Genomic DNA, 13,495 nt, shown 5'->3' on the forward strand with positions numbered 1-13,495 from the left:
GTTGTTTTGTTTTCCCCTTCTCATGGTGTCTTATTGGAATAGTATGTTGAACTGCACCCTGTGAAGGTTTTGTTCTGTTTTGGATAACTGGGGGAGGAAAAGGTAGTCATTGCTTAGATAGGTAGCTTGGAGGTGTTTCAGGGGAACTTCTGTTCTCTTCTTTTGCTGTTCAATCTGTCCTGACTAATCAGAGTAGAAATAATGTCTAAAAATCTCAGTATCCTGACTTGCTTTTGGACTGTTACTCTATATGGATAACTTTTGGGGCTTCACAAGGCACATTTGTAGTGCCTACATTAATAGAACGCTGTCTAAGGAGTCTGCTTGATGCTTTAAAATTTTGTTTTCCAGTTGGTTTCTTCTTTTGCTTTGCTGCTGAGAATAGGAGCCTTGCTGAGACTGAGGCTGGGGCAATCCAGCAAAATGGAGCCAGGTCTCTTGATGGCAGAAAAAGGTTCATCTTGCAAAGCTGAAGTCAGTTCCATTTAAGGACTGCATTAAAAATGCTACTGCTTAGAAAACAACTCTGGACATGAGTTTAAGGTCTCTTATTGAGTGCTTTGCAGAGCACTGTGTGTTTGATTCATCTAGATCAGGGATAGGCAACCCTTGACATGCATGCCAATTAGTGGCATGTGGAGACATTTTCCCTGGCATGCCAGGAGGAAATTTTTTTTTGTTTGTTTTTTGGGGTTTTTTAAAATTTTAAGTTGCCTGCTCCAGGCTCTCTGGAACATCCACAGGTCCCAGCACCATGGCAGGCACGGAGGGCGGAATCGGGAGAACCCAGGCAGGGAAGTGGTCTGTGTTCTGCTGACCCCATCCCCTCTCCCCGGGCTGCGCCCTCCAGTCCAGCCCAGCCCAGTCTATGTAGGGGAGCTGCGGGTGGGTGGGGCCACAGCCCCAGAGGCTGTGCAGGGCTCCTGCGCTGGAGGCTCCCAGCGGGTGGGTGAGTGCAGGGCTCAGGCAGACACGCCCCATTCCCCCAGGGGTGGGGGCTGATTCTGGGCAGCAGGGGGAGACACTGCAGGCACGCCGGCCTGGCTGGCTCCTTGGGAAGGTGTGGGTGGGAAGCGGGGGCTGCAGCGGGGTTCTGCAGGTTTGGCAGTGGGTGGGCAGGGGCCCAGCGACACCTAGCGACACCTGAGGTGGGGCCTGGCCCGGCCCAGCCCAGCCCAGCCCAGCCCAGCCCAGCCCAGCCCATGCAGCTGTGGAGGAATGGGGTGCAGCTGCCTTGTCTGTGAGGGGATGCTGCCTGGCCAGGGCAGGGCACTGGGCTCAGGGAGGTGGGGGACAGGGGTGTTGCTCCTGGCTGTAGGATTGGCCTCCCTGTGGGCCAGGCACAGTGTGAGCAGGGTGGAGCTGCCCCAGTGTGGGAGCCCCCTGGGAACAGCTGCCATAGGTGGCACTTAGGGCTGAGCTGGCCAGGAGCCTGCAGTGCAGTGACCCTGCGTGGCCCCAGCCCCTGGAGTGGAGCTGCTGGTGGGCAAGGCCAGGGCCTGGGCTGTGGGTGGACAAGGCTGGGGCAGTTACCGCATCTTGTCCTGGGGCCTCCTGCACTGAGGGCGGCTCCGCTCTCCTCCAGGGAGGCCAAGGCGGGAGCCTTCCAAGCCCGGTGTCCTGCCCTGGCTGGGCAGCGTCCCTTCATGGGCAGGGCAGCTGCACCCCATTCCTGTGGAGCTGTGCAGGCCAGACTGGGTCCCACCTTGGGTGCTGCTGGGTGGCCCGAGCCTGTTGAGCCTTGGGGCAGCCCCCACTTCCTGTCTGGCCCTCACCTTCCCAAGGAGCCAGCCAGGCTGGCCTGCCCACAGCGCCCAGCCCCTGGCCCAAGTGCCCAGCCCCCACTTTCCATGCCCCGGTGCTGCCTTTGCCTGGGTTGGGGCAGGCAGGGTATAAATCTGCCCAGCCAGGTTCCTCCCTCCCAGCCCTGGGCCTTGGCTCCTTGCACTGTGGGACTGTCGGAGGCCTGAGCACCGCAGCCCTGGTAGCTGCTGCTGGGGTGTTGCTGCCTTTCTCTGCCTTGACTAATGGGCCTGAGCTGCAGCTGGAAGCTGTGAGAGACTTTCACAGCGAGGGACACACCCTCTTTCTCTCTCTCTCTTTTTTTTTTCCTCCTTTTTTTTTCTTTCTCTCTTTTCTCTCCCGTCGTCTTTGTCTCCTTTTTTCTTTCTTTTTCTTCTTTTTCTCTCTCCTTTCTCTTTTTTCTTCTCTCTCTCCTCTCCTTTTTTCTCTCCTTTCTCTCTTTCTTCTTTTTCCTCTCCTTTATCTTTCTCTTCTTTTTCTGTACCCTTTCTCTTTTTACTTTCTTCTTTACTACTTTCTTTCTTTTCTCTCTCCCCTCTGTTTTTCTCTTTCCCTCTTGCTTTTTCTCTCCTTTCTCTCTCTCATCACACATGCTTAACAAAAAAGAATATGCAAGAACAAAGGTAATATATGAAGTTTTATTTATTGTCACCAGGTTTAGGATTTTTAGAAAGCCTGGTATTTACTGTGGAAAAAAGAAGCCGCAACCTTTATGATTATTAACTATATTACTATGCAGTATATCTGGCTAGCTAGAAAAACATCAAACAAGTTCTTGTAGAACAGAGTACTGGTGAGGGGTGTTACTAAAATTCTAAACATTTCTAGTCTACTTGTTCAGATTTGTGGCCATTTGTGCTGATGCTGCTTTATATCCCACTTGGACAAATGAAATAGTGGCTTTGGATTCCTTTTGAGGGCTCAATTAGGAGTCAGATCTCAAGACTTTTTCAAAGCTTCTGAGTGGCTATTTCCCAGTTATGTGGCCTCATTCAGACTTTCAGAAGTGCTCATGCAAAACCCCCTGGTGGATCAGGACGCAGTGCAAGTGTGTGATATCTGTTTGTTTCATACATGTGAATCAGTAATGCTTCTGCTATTACATTTTACAGGTCTGAGGTAAGAGCAGGGTATTTCCGGACACTGAAAGTGCCCAAGCCTGTGCCTTGCAGGCAGCATTGTTGATGCTGGAGGTGGTAGAGTGCTTGTGGTTGGAATACAAAGCTCAACTACATGGACAGTTTGGAAATGACCCACAGTAGCAGTTACCTGACAGACATGTCATTCTGGCATTTGCTTCATCAGCAGAAATGGCTCTATTAGCAGCTGTAGGCTGCATTGTCTACCCTTGATCCCTTCGCACAGATGTAAAGCACCTGTCATATCTGCTAATGATGCATAGTCCTTCAAAGGACAAAACTGCTGCTTTCCTTGGTGGGTGCATGGCTTGTGTGCATGCATGTGTGCTGTGGTTGTGTGTCATTTCAGAATTCTGCTTGACAAAGAGGTAACACTCTTGATCATTTTCCGAAAGGGTTGGAACTTAGGATACCAAGTACAGTGCTGATTTCGCATAGGTCATCCAACATAGCCTCTCTACCTCCAATGCTGCTTAGCAGATGTTCTCACTGATTCTGAAGTCAAAGCCAATCATGTGGGGATCAGAGCCTCTTAGGGTAAGAGTGTTTAATATTTTCTGAGATGCCCTGTAGTGCAGCCAGATAGGGTACAGTGCACTATCCTTTGTGTCATTCACCAAGGATGTGCCCTCTCTTTTTCATGGTCTCCGTAGGGAAACTTAACCTCAATGCTGGATGCATCTACATGAAACAAGGTGCTTCTATGTGTGATGGGGTTTTATTCGTCAAAGTTTTATTCTGTGCTCCCAAAATTGTCACGGTGTGTTTTAATGTTTTCCATCACTGCATACAACTGACAGCTCTTAAATTGAATAAATCTCAGTGTGCTATTCACAGTAAATTACCACAGTGCTAATAACAATCCACCACCCCTGATCTTTTTGGTACTGAAGTACAGTAGGGGGTTTGGTGATATCCAGCTCACCAGTTGCTGACATGTACAGATGACTGAAGCTGGTGGGATTTCATTAATTTAATAAATTAAGTATCATTTCATTAAGTTCTTACAAGTATTTTTAAGCAGCCACTGCGTAGGGAAAGGACCAGCAACTCGGGGGCTGTCCAGCCCACCAGCAGCTCACTCCTGACCATGGGAGGTGGCGGGCGGGCTCTGCCAAAAGAAGAATTCAGCCCCTCGCTGCTTCTGCCTTGCTTCCCCAGGGGTCTTACCTGTGCCCATCAGTCCCAACCCTCTGCCCCTCATCCCTGCTGCTGACCCTCACTTCTGACATGCACAGTCTCCAGTCCCCCAGGCCATGCTAATATTCCTCACTCCCAAAACATCCCCCCAGAAGCTGCAGCTGCCCTTGGGGAGCCCCGTTTTGATGGACCAGAAGGGGCCTGTAAGATCATCAAGTCTGGTCCCCTGCCATGGGCAGGAGGTAGTTGGGCTTGAATGAGCTCAACGAAATGCTTGTCCAGCCTCCTCTTGCACATCTCCAAGGATGGTGACTGCACCACCTCTGCTGGGAGTGTGTTCCAGATTCTAGATACGCTTATGGAAAAGAAATCTTTCATTATGTCCAGCCTAAATTTTTCCTCAGTTAGCTTGTGCCCACTGGTCTTTGTCTTCCCAAGGGGGTGCCTTTCTGAAGAGGTGCTCTCCTAGATCTTGGTGCTCACCCCTGATGTACTTGCAGGTGGCTATCATATATTTATAGATGTAGGGTTGGAAGGGACCTAAGTAAATCTTCAAGTCTGACCCCCTGCCCTGGGCAGGAACGAATACTGGGCTCATATGACCCCAGCTAGGTAATTATCATGCCTCATCTTAAACACCCCCAAGGTAGGAGCCAGTACCACTTCCCTTGGAAGTTGGTTCCAGATCCTAGCCACCCTGACTGTGAAGTAGCCTGAACCTACTCTCAAACAACTTATGGCCATTATTCCTTGTTAGTCTGGAAGGTGCTCGGGTGAACAGGGTCTCTCCCATTCTCTGCGGGTCCCCCCTGGTAAGTTTATAGACAGCCACCAGGTCCCCTCTCAGCCTTCTCTTGTGAAAACTCAACAGGTTCAGGTCCCATAGCCTCTCCTCGTAGGGTCTGCTTAGCTGTCCCCGTATCATGCGAGTGGCCCTCCTCTGGACCCTATCAATGCTGGCCACATCTCTCCTAAAGTGCGGCGCCCAGAACTGGATGTAGTACTCCAACTATGTCCTGACCAGTGTCGCATAGAGGGGAGGATCATCTTGGCCCTGCTTGTGATGCATCTGTGGATACATAACAAGGTGCAAGTTGGCTTTATTGACCACGTCCTCACATTGGCGGCCCATGTTCATTTTGGAATCGATAATGACTCCAAGATCCTTTTCTGCCTCTGTGCTGATGAGGGGGGAGTTCCCCAGCTTGTAGATATGCTGCTAGTTCTTCCTCCCCAGGTGCAATACCTTGCACTTGTCCGTATTGAAACCCATCCTATTCTCATCCACCCACCTCTGTAACCAGTCCAGGTCTAGTTGTAGCCTGTCCCTCTCTTCTAACATGCTCACTTCTCCTCACATCTTAGTGTCATCTGCGAACTTGAACCAGGTGCTTTTCACCCCGTCGTCCAAATTGCCAATGAAGATGTTGAACAGTGCAGGCCCGAGGACCAAGTCCTGGGGGGCCCCACTGCTCACGTCCCTCCAGGTCGAAAATGACCCATCCACCACCACTCTCTGGGTGTGGCCCTCCAGCCAATTAGCGACCCATCTGTGTAGGCGTCGACACTACAGTCACCTAATTTTTTAATGAGGATGGGGTGAGAGACAGTGTTGAAGGCCTTCCTAAAGTCCAGAAAGACTATATCCATTGCAGCATTTGTGTCCAGGGCTTTTGTGACCTGGTCGTAGAAGGCAACCAGATTGGTTTGACAGGACCTGCCTCTAATGAACCCATGCTGATTGACTCTAAGCATAATCTCCCCTGCTGGTCCCTTGCAGATGTGTTCCTGGATAATTTTCTCAAAGAGCTTCTCCAGGACTGAGGTAAGACTAATGGGCCTATAGTTTCCTGGGTCCTCTTTCCTGGATCCTCTTTCCTGGGTACTGCACCTAGGGAGGAAGAACCAGCAGCATACCTATAGAGTGGGGAACTCCCTTCTCATCAGCACAGAGGCAGAAAAGGATCTGGGAGTCATTATTGACCCCAGGATAAACATGGACCGACAATGTGAGGACATGGTCAGGAAGGCTTAACCACACCTTGTCATGCATCCACAGATGCATCACGAGCAGGACCAAGGAGGTGATCCTCCCGCTCTGTGCAACATTGGTCAGGCCTCAGTTGGAGTACTGTGTCCAGTTCTGGGCACTGCACTTCAGGAGGGATGTGGACAGCATTGAGAGGGTCCAGAGGAGGGACACTCGCATGATCAGGGGGTAGCAAGGCAGGCCCTACGAGGAGAGGCTACAGGACCTGAACCTGTTCAGCCTCCACAAGAGAAGGCTGAGAGGGGATCTGGTGGCCGTCTCTAAACTGGCGAAGGGGGAGCAGCAGGCAATGGGAGAGTCCCTGTTCCCCCGAGCACTACCGGGAGTAACAGCCATAAGTTGATGGAGAGTAGATTCAGGCTAGACATCAGGAGGCACTACTTCAGTCAGGGTGGCTAGGATCTGGAACCAACTTCCAAGGGAAGTGGTGCTTGCTCATACCCTGGGGGTTTTCAAAAGGAGGCTAGATAGACACCTAGCCAGGGTCATTTGACCCCAGCATCCTTTCCTGCCCATGACAGGGGGTCAGATTTGACGATATGCTCAGGTCCTTCCGACCCTACCAACTATGAAGCTATGACTTGAACACATCCAAATGTTCTAAGAGTACCCTCACCTGTTTGGGACTGATTTCATGTGGACTGTTGTCTTCCCCATATTTCCTGGGTCTCTGGACAGGTGAACAGCTCCCATCTGATTTCAGGAATATTGATGTGAAGTAAGTATTTAGGAGCTCTACCCTTTTGGAGGGATCAGCTGTGTGCTGTCCCCCCCATATTCAGTAGGGGTCCACAATGGAGCTTGATTTTTTTTTTTTTTATTGCTCCCTATGAACCTATAGAAGGACTTTTTGTTGTCCTTCATTTCAGTTGCCAGCTTGATCTCCATGCCTACCTTGGCTTTCTGTGTCTCATAAGTGCAGACCCTGGCCATATGATTGTACTCCTCTCTGGATGCTGAACCATTTTTCCATGCTTCTTTTTTCTTTTTCAAAAGAATCTGTAATATCCCTGTTGAGTCAAGCAGGTCTCTTGGCCCCCTTCCTGCTTTTTGACCACATGGGGATGGCCTCTTCTTGAGCAGTGAGAATTGCCCCTTTAAATAAGCACCACTATTCCTGAACTCCCAAATTGTCCAGTCACTGGTTACGAGGGCCTTTCTGGATGCCCGAGTTTACCAAAGTTTGCCCTTCTGAAGTCTAGGACTTCTGTTCTACTGACTGAATTCCCAACCTTTTGGTGGATGGTGAACCTAATCAGATTGTGGTCTGGTCACTGTCACCCAGAGTACCTCCAGCCTTCAGGTTGCCTACCGTGTCTTCTCTTTTGGTCAGCACTAAGTCCAGAATGGCTTTACCCCTAGTCAGTCCTTCCACAGCCTGCATAGAGAACGGGTTGTCAGTAGCTGCCAGGAAGTTGGTTGACCGGCTGGAGCTAGCTGAATTGTCTTCCCAATAGATGTCAGGGTAGTTGCAGTCACCCATGACAATAAGGTTTTTAGTGCTGGCTGCCTCAGTCAGTTCCCTGGAGAATGCCTGATCGCTCTCCTCTTCTTGGTAGAGAGATCTATAGTAGACTCCCACCATCAGGTCCCCTCTCCTGAGCTCCCTTGTATTTTGACCCAGACAGTCTCAAGGGACTTCTCCCTGCAATCAAACATGATCTGCAGGGAGAGGTACCGATCCTTCCTATAGAGCCTATAGCCCTCAATATTCATTGTCCAATTATATGTATCATCCCACCAGGCCTCCATCAACCCAATGAGGCCAAATTCATTGTCTAGAAGGAGTGCCAGTTAGTCCTGTTTATTGCCATGCTTCTGGCGTTTTCATAAGGATACCTGAGTTCACGCCTAGTTACCTCACATTTTTTGTCACTCTACAAGTGCTTTGGGGTGTTGGTACTCATCTGAATGTCCCCTACTTGGATGCCCTGCCCTGGGTCATCTTGGCCAATGGTTTTATGTACAGCAGTGGAATCTACCTTCTCTCCCCTGGACATGCCTAGTTTAAAGCCCTCCTCAGCAAGTTGGTGATTCTCATGGTGAAGAGCTTCTTCCCTCTGCCCATGAGGTGAATACCATCTCTTGGATGTAGACCAGTGCCATCGAACTGCATGCCAAGGTCGAGGAATCCAAAACCAACATGGTGACACTATCTCCAAAGCCTTCAGTTGACTTCCTCGATGCACTCCTCCCTCCAATGACTATGGCCTCTAACTGGGGGAGGATTGAGAAGAAGACCACTTGTGCTCCTAGTTCCTTGAGCTTCACCCCCATGGTCTTGTAGTTGCTCATAATTCTCCGGGGGTTATTTCTCACCATGTCGTTGGTGCCCACATGGACAAGGAGCATGGGGTAGTGGTCCGTAGTGCGGACCAGTTTTGGGATCCTTGCCATTACATCTTAGATCTTGGCTCCTGGAAGGCAGCAGACCTCTTGAGCGAAGGGGTCTGGACAACAGATGTCACCTTCTGTTCCCCTCAGTATGGAGTCTTCCACAACAATCACCCTTTGTTGCTTCCTTGGTTGGGGTGGCTGTTCTTGTCCTGTCTTCAGCGTGGAGGATGCAGATGCCTCGTTTGTCGATGGTGTGAGGGCTGTGTAGTTGTTGTGCAGGGCTATTGGTGGAGCAACTGATGCACATCTTGGCTTTGGGCCTGATGTGACCAATTTTCACCCACCGTTGGTTGGGGTATCTTGCTCAAGCCCACTCTTCTGCCTGGTCTCTGTGGCATACTTCTCCAGGTGTAGGGCTTGGCAGTAAGCATCAATATCCACCTCATGTTCCCTGATGGTTTGCAGTCTGCTCACCTCCTCCTGGAGCTCCCTCACCCGGCCCTCCAGAGTCTCCACCAGCAAGCATATCCCACAAGTGGGAGTGCTTGAACCCCAGATCCCAGCATCCAGCAGACATGCCTGGCAGCCTCTGCAGCCTGGAGTGAAGGGCTCCGCCTGTGTGGAGGCCGAGACCGTAGACTCTGTCTCGGTAAAGACCTCTGAGGTACCAAGTGGGGGTGGTTCATTCAGATCAGGAAGCCTAGGGGTGCAGTACATGCCCATCACCATATTGCAGGGTGGGCCCTGTTTGCACAGCTCCCTAGGTGCTTGTTTGAGTAGGAGACCAGATGGATGTAATTACCCCCATGTGGCCCTCTCCAGCAGCTGTTGCTGTTGCTGTGGCCTGGCACACAGCCTCGAGTAGCTGCCTGCAGGAGGATCCCCTGGATTCCCAGCTTCCCGAGGAGTTGGGGGACTCCCTGGGTCCCTCCCTGGAGGGTGGGAAGGGCTGATCCCTGATCTCCTTTACCTGAAATCCAGCATCAGAGGTCTGTCCTATGGCATGGGGGGCTTCAGCTGCCTGGGGGTGCAACAGGCATGGGGTGAGCCATGTGTCTCTGCCAGGGGGCAGCTTGGGCTGAGAATGCCCACTGATGGCTCCTTTGCATACCCTCCTGTGCAAACTTGTGTGCCAGGCCCAGAGTGTGCCTGTTTGTGCACTCTGTTTATGCAGCTGCCTTGGGACTGGGCTAAGTAGGGACCGGACGTGACCCTCCTCGGCCCGACTCAGCTGCCTCCAACCACTATCTGGCTACCTGCCACGGTCCCCCGCTTAACTCCTGGCTCCGTGCTGGGGGTTGGGGGTCTCGGGGGTCCACCGGGGGGGGGTCTGTGGCTCTTGGGGGTGTGACAGGCTTCTACCTGTGCTTCTCCACCAGAGAGCTGGTCCCAACAGGCCCATCCCTAGCCCTTGGCCCTGGTCCAGCCAGAGAGGAGATGCGCACTGCCCACCCTGGATGGCCATGGCTAGGATGCCCACCTGGTCTGCGCTGTCCCTGACTCCCCAAGGGGAGGCCTTTATTGCCAGGGGCCCCGTTGGCCCTTAATCCACCAATGGTTAATAAAAATAATTAATAACTGCTTGGCCATCTTATGTGGGCAGCAGAGAGCGGTTCATTTTGCCATTAAAAAGCAAATTGAGGGTGCCCAAGCTGACCTGCAGTTTTACCAGGGTTTCCAGTTTTACTAGTTGTACCTGCCACCTATGGGTCCCTCTGTTAACTGCTGTTGACTTGGCAGTGAGGAGAACAAAGCCAGGCAGCCTCTCTTGAGTATTTGTTAATTGCCTGCATTGAAAGAAAGGTGTTCCTATCAAATTTATGCAAGTCCCTCCTCTTGTCCCATAAACACATGAAACATTAACTCAAGCAAATAGAAACTCGTATTTACATAAATAAATATAATTGATATATTAAGCATAATTTGCATAATTTAACCAGCTGCAAAGTAGCATTTACAAAGTAATGATAAGCAATAAGCAATAATCTATAATAAGTGAACAATCGAATGAAGCCAGTAGAAAACACCTTTGGTAATCTTTGAGTTGTATGGGCTGTGAGCTATGCTGACAGGGCTAATCAGCTATTCATAAATTGGGTGCCTTTAACACCTGGGCTAGCAGCACACCTGTTGTTGGGTTTCTGTAAAACCTGAGAGCGGCGTTAGGGGGACAATTACACCGCAGCAAAAAGGGATGTTTTAGATGTTCAGGAAATAGATTTTGGCAAGCCTTGAGTTGTATGAGCTATGGGCACATATGCTTGACAGGTCTCTCATCCACTAAGTTCAGACTTCTTTACACAAGGAAAGCATGGCACAGCAACCGTTGGGGAACCATCTTGCTCTACCATCTCTGCACCCCAAATATCCCTGTCTGGGTATGGCACAACAGCATTCTCCTGTGTGTCAAGACATTGCTACCAGTGGTGTATGGTCTGGATTGCTGAGCAGTCTTCCCCTGCCCAAAGCATGACTAACAGTGGGAGGCTGTCAACTGACAGCGCCCCCATGACCACTGTACTAAGTATATGTGCTTGAAAAAGGAACTGGCTTTTGGCCTGTGATTACGGATGGAAAGTATCTTGCCCATAATGCTAACCTTGCCCCATAATGCCATCCTAATCCAATGTTCATTTAGTGCTAACATAGCTGGTGAGCAAATGAAGGCAGACAGAACTGACCCGCTATTCATAAAGCGGTCATGCTTAATTGTCCTGCTGGCTCACAAAACACTGCTTGTCAGTTTATGTAAAACCAGCAAGCGAATAAATGTTGGGGAGAAAAATCAGCCATGGCAAGCCAAAAAGGGATGGTTTAGCAATGCAGGTGGAGGGCAGCAGTGGTTCCTCATGGCGGCTGGTTCTGGGCAAAGTCTGGGGAGCTATGCTCTACTAAGATATGTTCTGCAATGGTTGCAAGTTCTGCGGGAGCCAGTGAGCAGTGTGTTCTGAATGGCTTGGTGCCACTGGCGGGGGTGCTGTGGGGAGTTGCAGTGAGGAAAAGAACCTTTGCCAACCTCAGTGACCCAGACACTGCTCCCAAGGAGCCCTGCCCGGCTGACCCCCAACCATCCAGGACACCACCTGCCCCTTCACTGGCATGAGGACAGGGATAAGCTTCGGGTCTGGCTTGTACCTGAAGCCTCAGTCACCAGGGTGAATCAGGAAAAGTGTCTGCCCTGGTAAAACTAAAAGTTGGGTGGCAGGGGGAGGGGGGGGTCCACACCAGAAAAAAATGTTATGATGCTTGCATGCTAGAACCTGCAATCCTGGAATTTGCCAACCCCATACTGCTTTAAATGACAAATGAGACCGCGCTCGGAAGCCCACTTAAAGTGGCAAAGCGGTTATTAATTCTGTGCCAGTGTCGGATTAATGCACAGGCCTCTTGGGGCCTGGGCCCAAGGTCCCCTACCTATCATGGGCTGCCTGGGGTGCCAGAGGCAGTGTAGCCCAGGTGGACATGCTAGCCATTGACATCTGGGGTGGGCAGTGCATGCCTCCTCCCCTCCAGCCAGTCCAGTGCCAGGGCCAGGGCCAGGGTCTAGGATCGGGCACAGGGCTCCCTGCAGGCAGCAGCAGCTTCCTGGGGCTATCTGCTGCCAGCAGGATCCATGGGTGACCCTGATCCCACTCACTGCTGTCAGTGGGTGACTGCTGGCACCTGCTGCACTTGGCTGGGCTGTGGCTGGGGCTGCCTTCACCTCAGCAGCGCTCGCACCACCTGTCTCGCCTTGGCTGTGACGAATTAATGGTATGAATACATCTGCTGACCTAATTAATGACATGGTAGGGGGGCTGTCATTTGAAAGCCTGGCACCACCAAGACATGCTTTGTGATAGGCAAGACTCTAGTCAGGGTTGTCCATGTGAGTCCCCCAGTGCCACAGAGGCATGGTGTTGTGTGGCCTAAAAATAATTTGGAGCCATAATCCCAGCCAAATAGCCAGTTCCTTATTTGAGCCATTATACTGAGTACAGCATAATTGTCCCCCAAGTGCCATTTATTTGCTTGCTGGTTTTACATAAAAAAGGGAAGCGACTTTGTGAGCCCACCTGTGTGTTAAGTCTGTGGATGTTATTCAGTTCTGTCAGTATTCCTTTCCTCACTGGCTATGTAAGAAACTGTGAACAGGGACCAGTGTCTTGACACATGGGTCACTGGTGGGTAGCCTGCTGTTGTGCCAGGCCCCGAAAGGGACCCTGTGTGCACCCATCATGGGCCTAGCTGTTAGTACCTGGTTCATTGATTAGCTACACCTTGCAGATGTTTGTGGCACCAAAAATCACAAAAGAACATCCACAACAAGTATGCCTATAAGATACATAGTTGCCAGCATGGTGCCAGCAGGTCTGGTATCTAAACTTTGTGCACCAAAACGAGCCTTGGAGAGGGATGAACTTTACTGAACCCGGTCCCATCAAGACTTATAAATTGAGGCCATAGCTCTGTACCCCATATTTATCTGAGATGCCTGACATTGTGGAGAGAAGAGAGCAGACTGAGGCATATAAGACTGGGACCACTTGGTCCTAAGCAGAAACCAAGAGCCTGGTGCAGGTGCTGGCGGACCCTGAGGTATTGCATCAGTTCATCAACAGCCTGTGGGTGAACTGGTACATATACCTGGATGTATCCAGGAGACTTGCTGAGTGGGGGCACAAGATAGTGGCCCAGTGCCAGGTCAAGGCCAAGATTCTGCCAGCTGCTTTCCACAGCGATGTTGCAAGAACACAGAGGCAGGGCACCCGACATGTTGCATTACAAGTACCTCCATCCACTAATGTAGGTACTCGATCACCCTGAATGGAGATGGACAGAGGTCTCCAAGCCGTTCTCTGCTGTGGAGACCTCACCAACCATGGCTGCAACTCAAGCTAGTTCAAGGGAGGAAGATAGAGGCAGGCTACCGGTAATGGCACCTGCGGATTTCTCCGAGGAGGTAGACTGCCGCATCTTCAGTATGTGAAGCCCTGGGGACTCTTTAAGTCAACTGTCATCTGAACTGACACCTGCGATTAGGCTG

This window comes from Alligator mississippiensis, chromosome 13 (assembly GCF_030867095.1).
Source record: "Alligator mississippiensis isolate rAllMis1 chromosome 13, rAllMis1, whole genome shotgun sequence".
Taxonomy (NCBI): domain Eukaryota; kingdom Metazoa; phylum Chordata; order Crocodylia; family Alligatoridae; genus Alligator; species Alligator mississippiensis.